The following is a 16,701-nucleotide window of genomic DNA, read 5'->3' as shown; positions in this document are numbered from 1 at the left end:
ATATCTTTCTCTTTCTGCCATCACTCCCTGGGATTAAAGGCTCACTTTCTGGAATTAAAGGCGTGAGTCACCATGCTTGGCTGAATCCTTGAACACACAGAGATCCAGGTAGATCTCTGCCTCTGGAATGCTAGGATTAAAGGTGTGTGCTGCCACTGCCAATCCTCTATGTTTAATATTGTGGCTGTTCTGTTCTCTGACCCCAGATAAGTTTATTAGGGTGTACAATATTTCGGGGAACACAATACCACAAAAGTCTGTGAATTCATGTGTGTCAGTCCTGCTGTGTCTAAAAGATACTGTTTCATCCACCACCTCTAGCTCTAACAATCTTCTGCCTCCTCCTCAGCAGGGATCCCTGAGCCTGGAGGGGACAGGTTTGATGAAGATGATCCATTTAGAACTGAGTGCTGTGAAGTCTCTCACTCTGCACACTGCCTAACTGGAGGTCTCTGTTACTTTCCCCCTGCTGCAACAAGGTGCTGTTCTGATGTGGGCCAAGCAAGGCATTGGTCTAGGAGTCATTAGGAGTCAAGACTAGAAAGGTCATGGGCCTCAAGGAAATCTGTACAGTATTATTCTGCTAAATGAGCATGGCCACCATATTTCAATGAACAGTTCTCGGGGGACATTTAAAATCCAAGCTTTAACAAGCAGTTTAGGTTTATAGGATCAAAATACAAAATCCCATGGAGCTGGAGAAATGGTGATCCAAAGCATTTACTGTTCTCTCAGAGGACCAGGGTTTGTTCCCAGCACCCAATGTAGGGTGGCTCACAGCCACCTATAATTCCAACTCTCAGGGTACCTGACACCTCTGGTCTCCTTGGACACCTCACTTATATGCACTTACCCATTCACACAGTTAAAAATAGTAAGAATAAATCTTTTTTTTTAAAGATTTATTTATTTATTTATTATGTATACAGCATGTATAACTGCAGACCAGAAGAGGGCGCCAGATCTCATTACAGATGGTTGTGAGCCACCGTGTGGGTGCTGGGAATTGAACTCAGGACCTCTGGAAGAGCAGCCAGTGCTGTAGTCATTCTTCTCAGTATGTAAGCATCAAATTAGCATATTTGGGGTTTGCATTGTATTAGAATGCTTGATTTTAAAAACTGCTGCTTGAGTTAATCTGCTCACAAAAACTCGTTAAATTGACTTTGGCTTGGGCTTAGGGTAGGATCTCTAGTAATTTCTGAAATGCCCATAATCTTACTAATGCTATTCCGTACAAGGTATTTATGAAAAATAGTGTTCTCAGCATTGACAACTATAAAATTAAAAATACTGATCAACTCACCTGGCAGTGGCCCATGACTTTAATCCCAGCACTTGGGAGGCAGAGGCAGGCAGGGATCTCTGAGTTGAGGAAAGCTTGGACTACTGAGTTTATTCCAGGACAACCAGAGCTGTTACACAGAGAAACCCTGCCTCCAAAAACCAAAACAACAACAACAACAAAAAACCTGAACAGCTCAGAAATGTTATATTTTATATCCTCTGCTATCAATATTTAGCTAATTTCTTTATATAAAAAATGGCAAGCACATCATCTCATTAATATGTAAATTTGCTTTCATAGGTAGTCATAGTAAAACAATATATACATAGCAAAATGATTTTATGATTATACAAGACATATTAAGTAAATATATGTTAAGCATGTTATATACTTACACACCTGGAGTTGTGTAAAAATTTCTTTGGCAAGAAGAAATCAAAAAGTGGAAAGGTTTAAGTCCTGAATTAGGGAAAGGGCTTGGTACTGTTGGAATTAATAAAAGCAACAAACTTGGAGGCTGGGAATGTAGCTCAGTTGGTCAAGGGCTGGTTTTTGCATGCACGAGGCTCTGAGTTCCATCCCCAGACCTTATAAAACTTGGGATGTGGTTTATTCCCAGCACTTGGGAGGTAAAATCAGTAGGTCCAGAAGTTCAAGGTCATGTGTCACCATAGCGCTTGAGGCAAACTTGTACTACAGGACGCCGTATTTAAAAAAAAAAAAAAAAAGCAAAGAGAGGCGCCTCCCCCACCCCTTCTTTCTTCTCTTCCTCTTCTTTGGGGACCCACGTCGGGGAAACAAGCCTGAATTAGGTATTTCAAGTCTGACGAGCGATGCTGAGTTGGAAACCTGCAGCTGGCCAACCAGCCAACGCCTGACTTTTCTTTCTCAGTGTAATCAAGAGCAGCTCTGGGAGGACGGATGGTGCCGGGGTGGGTAGCAGCTAACGTTTCGTGACCAGCCAGAACCAAATCTCACGGTACACGAAGTCCCACAGTGATTCAGTAAACAAACTTTGCTCTTCTGGGCTCATTCCCTCTCTCCCGGAATGACGCCCGAACTGCAAACCTAGCGGGTCAGAAAGCGACCTCCGCACACACCTACGATTCCCCAGAGCCTCCGTGCCCGGGGCGGGGCTACCGCGGGGCGGGGCTACCACCCTCGCTCCTCGTCGACCAATAGCCAGCCGCGGGAGGCGTGCGTCGCCCCGGCCCCGCCCCTCCTCCCGGAGCCCGGTCCTCCCGAGAACGGCGCAAGCGCGAGCGCGCTTTGACGCCAGGGTGGGCGGGGCGCGGTGGGGGGAGGGGCCACGTCGAGCGGCGTAGACAAAGGCGGGCGTGCGCACGCTGTGACGTAGGCCTGGGCCGGCGGCGGCGGCGGCGGCGGCGGTGGCGGGCAGGGCAAGGCAAGGCAGGGCAGGGCGGGAGCAGCAGTCGGCGAAGACTGGAGCCGAGCCTCACGGCCGGTGAGTTGGAGGGACCTGGTCCTCACGGACGGCCCTGGTCCCGGCCGGGCGCGGGGGTCGGGAGCCGGGAGCCGGGATCCGGCCGGAGGGGCAAGCCGGGCGGCCCGAGCTCCTGCCCGCCCGCCCGCCCGCTCTGCTCCCTCTTCTTCTCATCCGCCCGCCCTGCTCTCCTGCTCAGCCGGCCCTTCCCTCATCTCCCCTCTCCTTAGCATGCCCGCTCCTCTCCCCTCCCACCCTGCTCCTCCTCTCTCCTCTCCTGCCAGTCCTCCTCTCCCCCTCCCCAGTCGGCTTCTCTGCCAGCTGCTCACGCTTCTCCCGCTGGCCGCCTCGGCCTTGCGAGGCCCTGGGCTGAGAAGCGAGGCTGAGAAGCGGGCGTTGGATCACGTGGAAACGCCCTCACCGGTGTTTCCCCCTCCCCCGGAATGCACCCTTGTCTTCTCCCCCCCACCCACGCTGTGCTCACCCTTGTCGTTCTCAGGTCTGGCTCCCTCGCTCCCGGTATGCTAGGGTAGCCCTCCTCTAGTCTAGTCCACTGCGCTGAGCCACCGAGTCACACCCCAGACGCCACTACCTCTTGCCTTGGTTCCTGCCCTCGGGGGGGGGGGGCAGCATCCTCCTGCCCGGGAGTTTGACGTGTGTGTTCGTTTGTCATCTTACTTGGATATGACTTTGGTGGCCCCAGGAGTTAGTTATATAGAAAATCGGTGTGAAATGGGCCCATCCCGTTCTCAGCTCTTCCGCGCTTATTATCAATAGATAGCCTTGAGAGCATTGGAAGAACTTTGGGTTTGAGTTCGTTTTCCGTAATTTTGGCAGAACTTTAAGAACCTCTGCCGAACAGCAGAGCAGCAGACCTTGAAGGTTGTGTCCAAACCCCGTAAGAATGGGCATTTAAATCGCCTAAACTGAAATCGTGAACTGTGTGAACAAAACTGTACTTTTGCCTGCTGAATGTTCCTTTCTCTTTCATGTACACTGGTGTGAAAGTGTCAGATCTCTTGGAACTGGAGTTACAGGCAGTTGTGAGAACGTGAGTGCTGGGAATTGAACTCAAGTCCTCTGGAAGAACAACCAGTGTTCCTAACCCCTGAGCCATCTCTCCAGCCCATCCTTTCTCTTTCTGAAAGTAACTTTTCTTTTCAGATCTATATTTTGGAGAATTTCAGATATACAAAAATAGTATTTCTAGCTAACATATGCTCCGTTATTTAGTCTCAATAACACCATTGGTTAATCTTGTCCCCTCTACATCCCTATTTTCTTTTTCTGCTATGTCTCAAAAAGAAAAAAAAAAAAATAGCTCTCCTGTAAATGGATGGGTAGGGAGGGGTTAGTTTTGTTTTGTTTTGTTTTTTACCAGTGAACTATATATCTCCAGCTCAAGAGAAGTTTTTGATAGACAGTGAGCCCTACCTGTCAAAAGTAGCTTAGGTTTCAAAATAAAGATTGTAGCATTGCATAAAATTGTAATGTATTTTCGTTGGAAGATAACTAAAGTTCTTCCTTGAGCTGAAGAGGTGGCTCCGTGGCTAAAGTGCTGCACAAACATGAGGACCTGAGTTCAGATCCCCAGCATCCATGTAAAAAGCCAGGTGTGGCACTCATCTGTAATCTCACTGCTAATAGGCAGAAACAAGAAGATCCTGCAAACCACTTGGTAAGATCCAGGTTCAGTGATAGACCTTGTCTCAGTAACGTGGAAGGGCTTGAGAGATGGCGCATCGGTTAAGAGAGCCTGCTACTCTTGCAGAGGACCTTGATTTGGTTCCCAGGGCTGTTGGTGGTTTACAGTTATCTGTAACTCCAGCTCCAGGGGATCCAATAGCCTCACATGCACATGACCACACACAATTACACAATTAAAAATAAAAATAGCTGGAGAAAATGGCTTAGAACTTAAGAGTACAGGCTGTTCTTAGAGAAGACCTAGATTTGATTCCCAATATCCACATGGTGGCTCACAACTGTCCATAAGTCTAGTTCCATGGGATCTAGCTAGCATCCTTTGACCTCGGGCACCAGGTATGTACAGAACTACATGAAAGAAAAACACTCATACACATAAAATAATGAAACATTTTTTTAAATGGAGAGTGACTAAGGAAAAGACCTGATTTCTGAAGGTTTCAATATGCATCTACATGAATGAGAACTTATACATCATCTTGTCTATCGTGTCTTCCTTCCTTCCTTCCATCCTCCCTCCCTCCCTCCCTCCCTCCCTTCCTTCCTTCCATTTATTTATTTTTTAACAAGCCTTCATGTTTAGAGGGGTTCATTGACTTGACCAGACCAATAGTTCTAAGAGGCCATGTTGAGGCTAGGAAGAACATTCTATTTTCCCAACTCTGAATTAGGTCTTTCTTTGCCACAGTGAGGTGCCGCTTTTGCCTTGAGAACTCTCAATCATGAAAGGTTTAGATGAGTTAACATGAGCTTTCTCAGTGAAGTCCAGAATAGTAAATAAGAATATGCTTCTAATTTATTTTAAAAATAAATGTGGAACAAAGGAGAAGTTCTTCTTTTAGAAGACTTCAGAAAATACTGACTTAAAAATGGTTGGCACTAAGAAAAAGATATGAGAATTTAGATAACATTCACTGCTATTTAATAAAGTCACAAAAGACATTACACTAGGGATACTGCTCAAATGGTGGAACAGTCAGTGTGCTTGAGTCCCTGGGTTTGCTCCCCAGCAGTAGAAATTAGACTAGTTGGACGTGCACTCTTGATGTTTTCCTTTTCCTTTGGGGTGGTGGTGGGGGTGTATATGATAGGGCCTTCCTTTGTAATCCAGACTGCCAATAACCTCCCTAGTGTTGAGTTGCTTTACTCTTGGTGGCTGAGAGAACAATAGTATTTTCCCCTAAGCCCTTTCGTGCTATTAATGTAAAAATCTGGGCTAGATGGTGAGGTTTTGTTTTGATAAAACAATACGCATTTCCTAGCAAACTTTATGCTATTAAAATTCCTTATAAGAACAGTAAATTTTCAGCACCATCATACACAGAGATACTGTTCTGAAAAGTACATTGTTAGGAAGTTTGTTATTGGGGCATTATAGAGGACATTCACACACAATAAGATGGCTACAGTGTCTATCAGTAGTAAAGTCTTAGGGGACCGCTGTCCTTTAGATGGTTTGTTATTGATCAAAATGCCTTTATGCTGTAACAGTTCACACACACACACACACACACACACACACACACACACACACCCGAAACAATATCGCAACTAGGAAAGCATGAATGTTACAAGGCAGTCTGTATAATTCCAAGGCCCAATTAAAGGAATTTCTTCAAATGTGTTGAGGTTTTTTTGTTTGTGGTTTGCCTTTTTTTTTTTTTTTTAATAAAGGAACAAACATACAAGCAGAAGATAACTATTCCCAAGATTTCTTGCATGAGCTACCTGACTTTTAAAACAGAATGCTTTCAATCTGACAACTTTAGTAAGTGAATTTGTGTGTTGGTTGGTTCTGAGCTGGAGTATTTTTACAAGAGGACTAAGGATTGGTTAATGAGATTCAGTATGCAAGTTAAACTGGTAAGCCAAATGAAAAGTAATATAACTGAGTTACTTGAATCACATTCCATCCATTGACAGCATATGGCAAGACTATTGATTATAGTCCATCTTTCTACTAAATTAGATACCTCTACTTCTTTCCCATCTCCTTTCCATCCTATGTGATGTTTAATCTTAATTATTAACTTCATTGGATTGAGAAATGCTTAGGAGATTAGCAAAGTGTACCTCAGGGTATCTGATCGTATTTCCAGAAACGTTATGAGGACTCTGAGTTAGTCCCTTGGTAGATTCAGACGATGGCGTTACTGAACAGTGGTGAACGGTGAGGAATGTCTAGCTGTAAGAAGTAAGTCACAGGAGCTGTGCCTTTGAGAGCTATGTCTTCTTTCTGTATTCCATCTTTGCTTCCTGTCTGCTGGGAAGTAAACACCTGTGTCTATCACACATCCTGCTGCTATGTTTTGCCCAAGCCTATGGAGCTAGGCAACCTTAGACTGAACCCTCTGGAACTGAGCCAAATACAATTTTTCCCTTTGAGTTACTTGGCCATTTAGGTCTCAGTGACAAAAAGTCTAGCACAAGTGCATGGCTGTAGTTTTACTTGTGTATCAGTTTTCACACTTAATGTGGGTGTGTTCTCCAAGGAGTGCTGTAAACAAGCAAACCTAGACCTTTGGGTTTAGATATGAGTATAGGCTATGTGTGTATTGTGCATGGTTGTAAATTTACTTTCAGGATGGCCAGTTGTGAGTTTGTAACCAATAAAGTAATTGTCATACAGATGGAGTTTAATGGGAAGCACCCACATCTAGTTGACATAGTGTCCTGGTTTGCTTTCTGTTCCACCATGCTGTGGTTTGAATGAGCTATCCAGCATGGTCTTCAGCATTTGAATGCTTGGTCCTCGTTGGTGGCATTGTTTGGGGAGGCTTAGGAGGTGTGGCTTTGAGGTTTCAAAAGTCACATGCCATTCCCACTTAAATTCCCATTCTGCTGCTTGCTTGTGGTTCGGGATGTGGAGCATCCTGTGGCAGCTGCCATGCCTGCTGTCTCTGCTCTGTCCTCATGGGCTTTTATTCCTCTATAAGCATAGCCCCAAATAAACCGGTTCTTCTATAAGTTCCTTGGTCATGGTATTTTATCACAGCAATAGAAAAGTAACTAATACGTGACCAAAAGCAACTTTGAGAGGGAAGGTTCTATATGGCTTACGCAGCCCAGTCACTGTTGATCATTGAGGGAGGTCAGGACAGAAACCAGGGAGGAAATCTGCTTACTGGCTTGCTCCCACATCAATCATTAATAAAGTGCCCCACATGCATGCCCATAGGCCAGTTTGATGGAGATAGCTCCTGTTCAGGTTCCTTTTCCGTGGATAAATTGGTTCTTGAAACTGGGTTTCTCTATGTAGCCCTTACTGTCCTGGAACTTACTCTGTAGACCAGACTGGTCTCAAACCCAGCCTATGCCTCCCGAGTGTTGGGATCAGAGGTGTGCACCACCACTCCTTGCTTCCCAGGTAACTTACTTTGTGTCAGGTTGACGAAAACTAACCACAGTTGACCTCTTGTCAACTTGACACAGACACATCACTGTTAAACTATGATTTTTCCTTCCTTGTTTATCCCCAGAACCTCCTGTTACTATACCAATATAAAATGCTAACTTTAGAAGGGCTGCAGTCTTTAAAACTGAGATAGGGTCTCTCTATTACAGTGGTTCTCACCTTCCTAATGTTGCACCCCTTTAATATAGTCCCTCATGTTGTGGTGACCTCCAACCATAAAACTATTTTTATTGCTACTTCATAACTGTAATTTTGCTAGTTATGAATTGTATTGTAAATATCTGTGTGTTCTGATAGTTTTAGGTGACCCCTGTGAAAGGTCTTTCAACCCTCAAAGGGGTCATGACCCATAGGTTGAGAACATCTACTCTATTATGTTGTCCAGAAACTTACTATGTAGACCAGGCTGGCCTTAAACTCAGAGATCCACCGGCCTCTGACTGCTGGGATTAAAGGTATGTGCCACCATGCTTGGCAAAAATTTCAACACTTTATAAAAAGTCCAAGGTTTCTTCAAAAATCCATATTCTCTTAAAACAGTGTGGTCCTATAAAATAAAAACAACATAAATACGTTCTTATTTCAAAAGGAGTGATCCAGGGCACAGTTAAAATCAGATCAAAGCAAACGCATCATCCAGTTGTGTAAATAGCTCAGTGTTGCATTAGTGGGAACTTACTCATGGTCTTCTGGATGTGTCCTTTTCTATCTCATGATAGGGAGAGAAAAATACTTTCTCTTTTATCTGTTGGAAATATAGTATTCTCAGAGTTTCCCTTTAAAAGTTTTAGATCAGTACTATTTACTAAAAATATATCACATATATAATTTTTATTTTTATTGTAGCTGCTTTTAAAAGAATATAGAAGTGGTATGCTAGTTAGTTTGCTTTAATGATTACACAATGTGTATTAAAAGATCATATCAAACCCTTTATGTACAATTGTCAACTACAAAGTTTTAAAAACTTGGGCTGGCCAGGTGGTGGTGGCACATGCCTTTAAGTTCAAGGCCAGCCTGGGCTACAGAGTGAGTTCTAGGAAAGGTGCAAAGCTACACAGAGAAACCCTGTCTCAACAAACAAAAACAAGAAAAAACCTTGGGCTGATGAGATTGCTTAGTGGGTAAAGGTGTTTGCCACTAAGACTGATAATCCAAGTTTGATCCAGCTGCTCCACCACTGAACTTTTGAGACAGAGTTTAATGCAGGCTTGGTTCAAAGTCTTCATATAACTAGCTGGCCTTTCAGTCTTGCTTCTGCCTCCTAAGTTCTGGGATTGCAATGCTTGTAGTGTCTTCTCCCTTAAGAGGACAGTGATTCATGTACCCACCCTTCAGTATATGTGTTTGTATGTGAGTGATGAAGTAGGACCTCAGTCCTTGTGTGTTCTGGGAAGGCTCTGTGTTACTGAGCCTTCCCTCAGGGTGTCCCTTGCCTTTTAAGTTTATTTATTATTGAGGTAGGGTCTACCTATGTAGTCTTGGCTGGCCTGAACCTCACTGTGTAGACCAGGCTATCCTCAAACTTAGATCTATGTGCTTCTGAGTTCTGGGATTAAAGGTATACACTACCAAACCCAGTTGCTGTTTGAAACAAAGTCTCTATAGTTCAGGCTGTCCTGAAACTCATATTGTAGCCCAGGCTGGCTTCAAATCCATGACTTTCCTTGCTCAGCTTCTCAAGTGTTGAGATTTCAGCTCTGAGCCACCACTCACAGCTTTCTTTTTTTGAATTGGCCTTGAACAAAACATAAATTATCACAGTATGTTTTGAAGGGCTCTTCAAAACATACTGTAGCAAACATGGTGCCAACAGTTTTTTCCTTACCCTTCTCCCCCATCCCCCCTACCTGCTAAACCATTAAAGTACAGATTGCATTCCTAAAGCTAACCACCAAGATCTGTTCCCTTATTTGGCCACTTCCTCCCCCTGAAGCTGACTACCAAAGTCCAGCTATCCAAAGCGTTGAAGTCCAGTAATCAAAAGCCCCTTTTTGGCTGTCCTAATTAACATGCCCAATCAAAACTAACCAACTATTCTAACACAAGGTTTCCTCCTTTCCCTTTATAAACCTAAACTGCCATTTGCTTATGGGCCCCGTCTGTCTCCTCTGCAGCCAGAAGCAGTCCTTTGTCCCTCCAGGGCAAATGTCTCTTCCTGCTCTCGTTTGTTCCTTTTCCCTTCTCCTTTGTCTTGAGAACTTGGTCTTGAGGTATCTTATGCTGACTTCAAGGTCCTTCCATGTTTAACCAGTTTTCTAAATTAGTATTGTGTTTTGTATTTGCACTAGGAGTACAAGGAGTTGCAGTAATTATACATCCCATACTTGATAAAGCTGTCTTTTTAGTTTGACACATACATAGTCATGACACACATAAAATGGGATCTGATAATTCTAATTTGCATTTCCCTAACATAATATGGAGCACCTTTTCATGATTATTTGCCATTCATATTTATGCCCTCTCTAGGTATTCAAATGTTATCACTACTAATTATGCTACCATTTACTTACATCTAAAGTGTGTGTGTGTGTGTGTGTGTACAGGAGCTTGTGTGTTTCATGGGTAGAAGTCAGAGGAACAGCTTGTCAGTTCTGTCTTTTTATTAAGACAGGATTTCACCATATCACTATATAGCTCTGGCTGGCCAGAACTTGCTGTGTAGACCATACTAGCCTCACACACAGAGAACTGCCTGCTTCTACCTCCAGTTTTGGGATGAAAGGTGTGCATCAACATTCCCGGCTGATTCTCTTTCCATCATCTCATTCCCAGGGATTGGACTCAAGTCATTAGGCTTAATAAACATCTTTATACCCTGAGCTATTTCATTTGCCCTATTGCTGACATTAAAATCTTTTTTCACAAGGATTCAACAGTCATTGAAACATGGAAGGACTGCTACTGAATTTTTTTTTTGAACGGTTGTTGTTGATTTGAATTTAGGTACCTTTGGCTTTCACAGCAAGTGCCCTTACCAAGCCATCTTACGAGGCCCTACATTATCATTTTTTTTAATTTTAAGGTTTATTTTTATGTGTATGAGTGTTTGCTTGCATGTATATAAACACCACATGCATCCAGTGTGCCATTTGAGACCTAAAACCAGTGTTGGGCCTCCACACATACACGACCTAGAGTTATAACCATGTATATACATGTATAGACCTTGTGGGTGCTGGGAACCAAATCTGGGTCTTCTGCAAGAGGAGCCAGTGCTCTGAACCACTAGCCATCTCTCCAGCCCCTCCTTTCCTTCCTTTCTGGTTTTTAAAAATGGGTGTGTGTTACCTGCAGTTTTGTGTGCACCATGTGCCTGTAGGGAAGAGGGCATCTGATGCCCTATGGCTGGGGTTTGCAGATGTTTGTGAACAACCATGTGATTGCTAAAAACGTCCTTTGCAAGGAAGTGCTCTTCACTGCTAAGCCATCTCTGCAGCCTCCATGCTGTCTTAGTGGATGATACTGTATATCAAAATACTTGTTTTTCCTTAGCTTTAAGAGACCTTTCTATTTTTTGGAGTGAACTTGGTGTACCATGTTACTTATTAGCCAATGCTAACTCAAGTGAGTTCAGAATGACCTTGGTGGTTGGGGGAGAACAAGACCCTGAACTCAGCCCCACTCTTCCCAGTGAACTGAGTCAACCTTTGCCTATTGTAATCTGACTCTACCTTGGATATTTTATCCAGAGCAGATTTCAAATGTATGTATATTATTGGTAATTGTTTAGGTTCACTTTACCATGGCCTCAGTTCTTCTCTGTGTCTGGGGAAACATACTTCCCACTGAGCTGCAGCATCCCATTCAGGCCATTCTTTCCATTTCACTACTGAAAACGGTTAAAATGAAATCAGCCCAGCTGTGCCTAGGAGTCATGTTTGCCATCTCATCAGAAATGAGCATTTGCAAGCCGGGTGGTGGTGGTGCACGCCTTTCATCCCAGCACTCAGGAGGCAGAGGCAGGTGGATCTCTGTGAGTTCGAGGTTAGCCTGGTCTACAAATCAAGTTCCAGGAAAGGCTCAAAGCTACACAGAGAAACCCTGTCTTGAAAAAAACCAAAAAAAAAAACCAAAAAAAAAAAAAAAAAAAGAAAGAAAGAAAGAAATGAGCATTTGCTAGGTCTGAAGTTGAACCCACTTACAAGCAAGAAGCAGAAGTCCTGTTTCTGTTCTGTGGTTTATCTTAGTTAATATTTAACCCATAGAGCTTATAAAATGGACTGGATTCTCAGTGGTTGTCATAACTTTGTGGTTTGTCATCAGCTTGTTGCCTCCAGCTTTGAAATGATAATTAATGTTTATACTTTCGGTTTATCAAGCTCTTGTTTGAAGCACTAAACAGATAGCTTGATTCAGTTGATTGGTACTGTTGACAGAGATTTTAAGTGCTTAGGTTCCACAATTTTAGAAAGCAGTAGACAGAAAACTCCACAATCCCACTTACTAGTTTTTGTTTTTTGTTTTTGTTTTTTTCCCAGAGCTGAGGACGGAACCCAGGGCCTTGTTCTTGCTAGGCAAACGCTCTACCACTGAGCTAAATCCCCAATCCCGACTTACTAGTTTTTAATAACTTAATATTTTAAAAGATTTAAAATTCACCCACTATACAATTCTTTCGTTTAAAACACACACACACACACACACACACACACACACACACACACACTTGACTTTCTGCCTTCTATCTGCTGCTGAGATACAGAGTCCCTCTTACATGTTCTTGTCTCTGAATTATGCCTTGCCTTCTCTCCATGATAAAATAAAACTGAGCCAAGTAACCACCCATATACATAAAGCATCCAATTCAATTGTGACTATATGAACAGATGTGTGCAAGAATCACCAGTCAAATTAGTACATTCTCATCACTTTAGAAAGAACCCACACCTTTTAACTGTTAGTCCTAATCTTTCCACTTTTATGCAGTCCTGGCCACCACTAATCTGTTTCTTTATAAATTTATTGATTACATTCAAATCATGTAATTTGTAGTCCTTTGTGTGATAACTGGAAGATGCTGATTGATACACAGAAGAGGGTGTTGAATCCCCTGGAACTGGTTATAAATGATCCCAGCCTCCATATGGGTGCTGGGAACCCAGGTTCTTAGAACACGGGTACTTAGGCAGAACAGCCAGTGCTCTTAACCACTGAGCCATCTCTCCAGCACTTGGATTGAATTTTTAATATTGTGCTAAAATTTATACCCCCATAACTGCTAATAATACCAATTCTCTACCTTAAGGGTGACCATAATAAGTCTCCTTTTTCTAGTTGACAACTGCCTTAATCTCATCTGAGTGGTCTCTAACACAGAATGATCTTTACTGGAGTTTGCAATCTAAGATGCAGTTTCATATCCTCTTATGAACTTTCTTATCAGTGTACCTAAATTTGTTTATATTCCCTTCCCCCTTTTCTACTTAGAGAAATAGATGCCTTTTACTTACAGGGATACATCGTCAAAGATGGTTAGTGGCTTTCTCAGATTATATTTGTTCTTTGCTGAGTTCATTGGTAATAATCCTGACCCCAATTCCAGCTACACATTAGAATCACTCTAGTTTCCTAGAAATACTTACACATTTATTTCTTTTGAACATGAATCCAGATCTCCTTGGGACTTTCTCTAGTTACCAAGAAGTTCTGATGAATAGGTCTGCCATGAGGCAAGTGTTAATTTATTTCTTGGAACTTTGGGAAATAAGAAGGTGCAGTTGTTAGAGTATGGGCTAGGAAACAGAGAGCCTTGTTCTAATTCCTGTTCTGCCACTCACTGGTTATGTGACCCTGGGAAGTTTTATCTCAGCCGCCTGCACTAACTATTAGTAGTGTCCCTCCACAGAGATTCTGATTAATATTGTCTGGACTGAGGCCTGGGTGACTCACATGTACATCCTGATGGAGCCAGTGGTGGTCCTAGAATAGCTGTGGCTGGGTCTGCTTCTAGTCCACAGTGCCTCCAGCCCTGCCATCAATGCCACTGGTTTCTGTCCTCTTAGAATTACTGTGACGGTCTTATGTTAACTTATGCATCCACACAGTGTGCTATCTTTGAGCACCAAACATTTTCTTCACTCTGATTTCAGTGGAGTTCTTTTCACCCAGGTACACTGTGCAGACCATTTGTTTATTATCTCATAATCTCCTGTTTTGAGTTCTTTTACTGAAATATATATATATCATTATGGCAATCCAATACATGTGTGCAGTTTAATCATGCCAGGGTAAATAAACATTTCTATCTCTAAACAATCATTTTATATACTGGAAATTCTATATTCTCCCAGCCATTTTGGAATATATTATAGCTTATTTTAACCTATTGTGCTTAAAAACTCAGTACTTGCCTCCAGTTGGACTTTGGTGCTCCTTGTTTATATATATTTTAGTTACATTTATTTATTCATGGGTATATGTGTGAGCACATGTATGCTAGAGCACATGTGTGGAGGCCAGAGACAGCTTGTGGGAATCAGTTCTCTCCTTTCAGGGGTTGAACTCAGGTCACCAGTCTTGGTGGCAAGTGCCTTTACTTCTAAGCCATCTTGTGGCCTTGGTGCCACTTATTGAACTCCCTAACACCTCATTCTACCCTACTCCTCTATCTAGTGATCACTGTTCCAGTTGATTCTTTACAGAGTTGACTAACCTGTTTCCACAGGTAAGAATATGTGATGCTTGTCTTTCTGTGTCTGACTTATTTTGCTTGATATATTGACCTCCAGTTCATCCATGTTGCTATAAGTGAGAATTGCACTTTTTTTGGCTAAATAAAATCCCATTGTGTGTATGTACCACACATAGTTTGTTTGCCCACTCATCTACTGAAGGGAGCTAAGTTGATTGCTTATTTTATTATTTGGGTACATACTAGGACATGTTTTAGCTATTGTGAATAGTCTTGTGATAAACTTGTATCTTTTGGGTGTAATGGTTCTTTTCTTGGATAAGTAGTGGAGTTGCCAGATTATATTGGAAGTTCTTTTTTTAGTGTTTTGGGGACTCTATACTGTTCTTCCATAGTGGCTAGTTAATACACATCCTACCAATAGTACATTCACGTTCCCTTTCTCATGTTTTGTCTTTAACGATAGCCAGGTCTTACATTCTTTGAGCAGTCCTTTTGGTCAGTAGGTATTGCTGAACAGGCGCTAAAAGAGATTGAAGAATTGACCCCAAATCCCATTCACACTATTAAGGAAGTGAGCCATGGTTTAAACTATAGGGTGTCTCTTTTTCAGTGAGCTGAAATTGTTACCTACTGAAAATACTCAATGCAGTTTTAAAGATGCTGAAAGAATGAACAGTGGCATTAATTCTGAGAGGCACCTACAACACATACCCTGTGTCTTATTTGTATTTCCCTAGAGATACTATATGCAAATAGCTGTAACCTTGGTATATTTTTTTCATTTCCTTCTTCATAATTGGTATTTATTGTAGACATTATTCTGCTTCTAGCTGGGAGGTTGTATTTTTGATATAGGGTTGGGCTATGTATATAGCCCACACTGGCCTCAAAATTGCAATCCTTCTGATTCAGCCCCTCAGTGTTAGGTTTATAAACATGAGCTGTCATATCCAGCTAAAACATTTTTTATCTTGTATATGTAGATGTGTTCCCCCTACCTTCCTGCTGTGTGTGTTGGGATAGAACCCTGGAGCATAGCTAAGCAAGTGTTCTGCCATGATCCACCCTCACCCACCCACCCCCTCACTCACTCAAAGATTTATTTATCTACATATGTGTCTGTCTGTCTCTATGTAGGGTATGCAGGCCTATAGAAGAAAAGAGTCTCTGGTTGTCCTCTCACCCTCTGCATATTCCTTTCCAGGCAGTTTCTCTCCTTAAACCTGGGACACAATCTTTCTTTCTTTCTTTCTTTCTTTCTTTCTTTCTTTCTTTCTTTTTTTTTAAAATTATTTATTTAGCTTGGCTGGAAGCCAACAATTCCTAGTGATCCTCCTGTTTCCCCCTGCCTCAGCTAGGGTTACAGTTGTGCTCTGGATACCAGACTTATTGTGTGTGTGCTACGATGTGAACTCTGGTCTTCCTACTTGTACAGCAAGTTCTTTTGACCACTGAGCCATCTTTCCAGCCCATCTCTTTAAAAAAAAAAAAAAAGGTAGTGTGCCATTGTGTCTTCTGCTGATGGGGCTTGGCATTGTTTAAGATATTTAAAGTGCAATTGCATCTGCTTCCTTTGCATATGCATTAGTACAGAGTTTTCAACTTCAGTGCTATGAATATTTAGACAAGGTAATTCTTTGTTATGGGGCAATCCTGTATCCGACAATTTCAGTAGTGTCCCAGCTCCATTGCACCAGGTACCAGTGGTATCCCTATTGTAAGTTATGACAACCAAAGATACTTGTAGTTGTTAAATGCTCCCAAAGGGTGTAAAAAAAAAAAAAAATCAACTCTGGTTGAAAACCATTGCTTAACAATCAAGGTAATCCCCAGTACACATGCCCACAGATCAGTCTAGTTTGAGCAGTCCTTCCTTTCACAGATATGTGTGTGTGAAAGCTATGTAAAGTTAACACATACAGCTAATTAGGACAGATCCTTGCAGAGGGAATAGTATGAACTCTTAATTGGAATCTAATGTGTGATAAGCATGTACTTCGTGTGCTTAAAAAATGTATCCCTGTATGGGATAAACAATTTAACATTTAATTTGTGAGTGAGAGAGAGAGAGAGTGTGTGGGGGGGGGGAGGGGTGTGTGGTGTGTGTATACATACACACATGTGAGGGCATATGTGTGGACATGTCAAAATCAGAGGACAGCTTTTGGAGTCAGTTTTCTCCTTCCATCCAGAGATCATACTTGGAA

At 42.4% G+C, this 16,701-nt stretch overlaps 1 protein-coding gene across 2 annotated transcripts in view; it reads left to right on the top strand.

The window, feature by feature from the left end:
- The first annotated feature begins 2,684 nt into the window (after nucleotides 1–2,684).
- Nucleotides 2,685–16,701, top strand: part of Gpat4 (glycerol-3-phosphate acyltransferase 4) — a 41,058-nt gene continuing 27,041 nt past the window's right edge. For both annotated transcript variants that reach the window (XM_036209468.1, XM_036209466.1), the window contains exon 1: nucleotides 2,685–2,753. The gene's annotated coding sequence lies outside the window, so the exon portion shown is untranslated. The remainder of the gene's footprint in view (nucleotides 2,754–16,701) is intronic.

Source organism: Onychomys torridus, chromosome 17, assembly GCF_903995425.1.
Source record: "Onychomys torridus chromosome 17, mOncTor1.1, whole genome shotgun sequence".
NCBI classification, from domain to species: Eukaryota; Metazoa; Chordata; class Mammalia; order Rodentia; family Cricetidae; genus Onychomys; species Onychomys torridus.
Note: the sequence above shows the minus strand (reverse complement) of the source record. Positions and strands in the feature narration are given on the sequence as shown.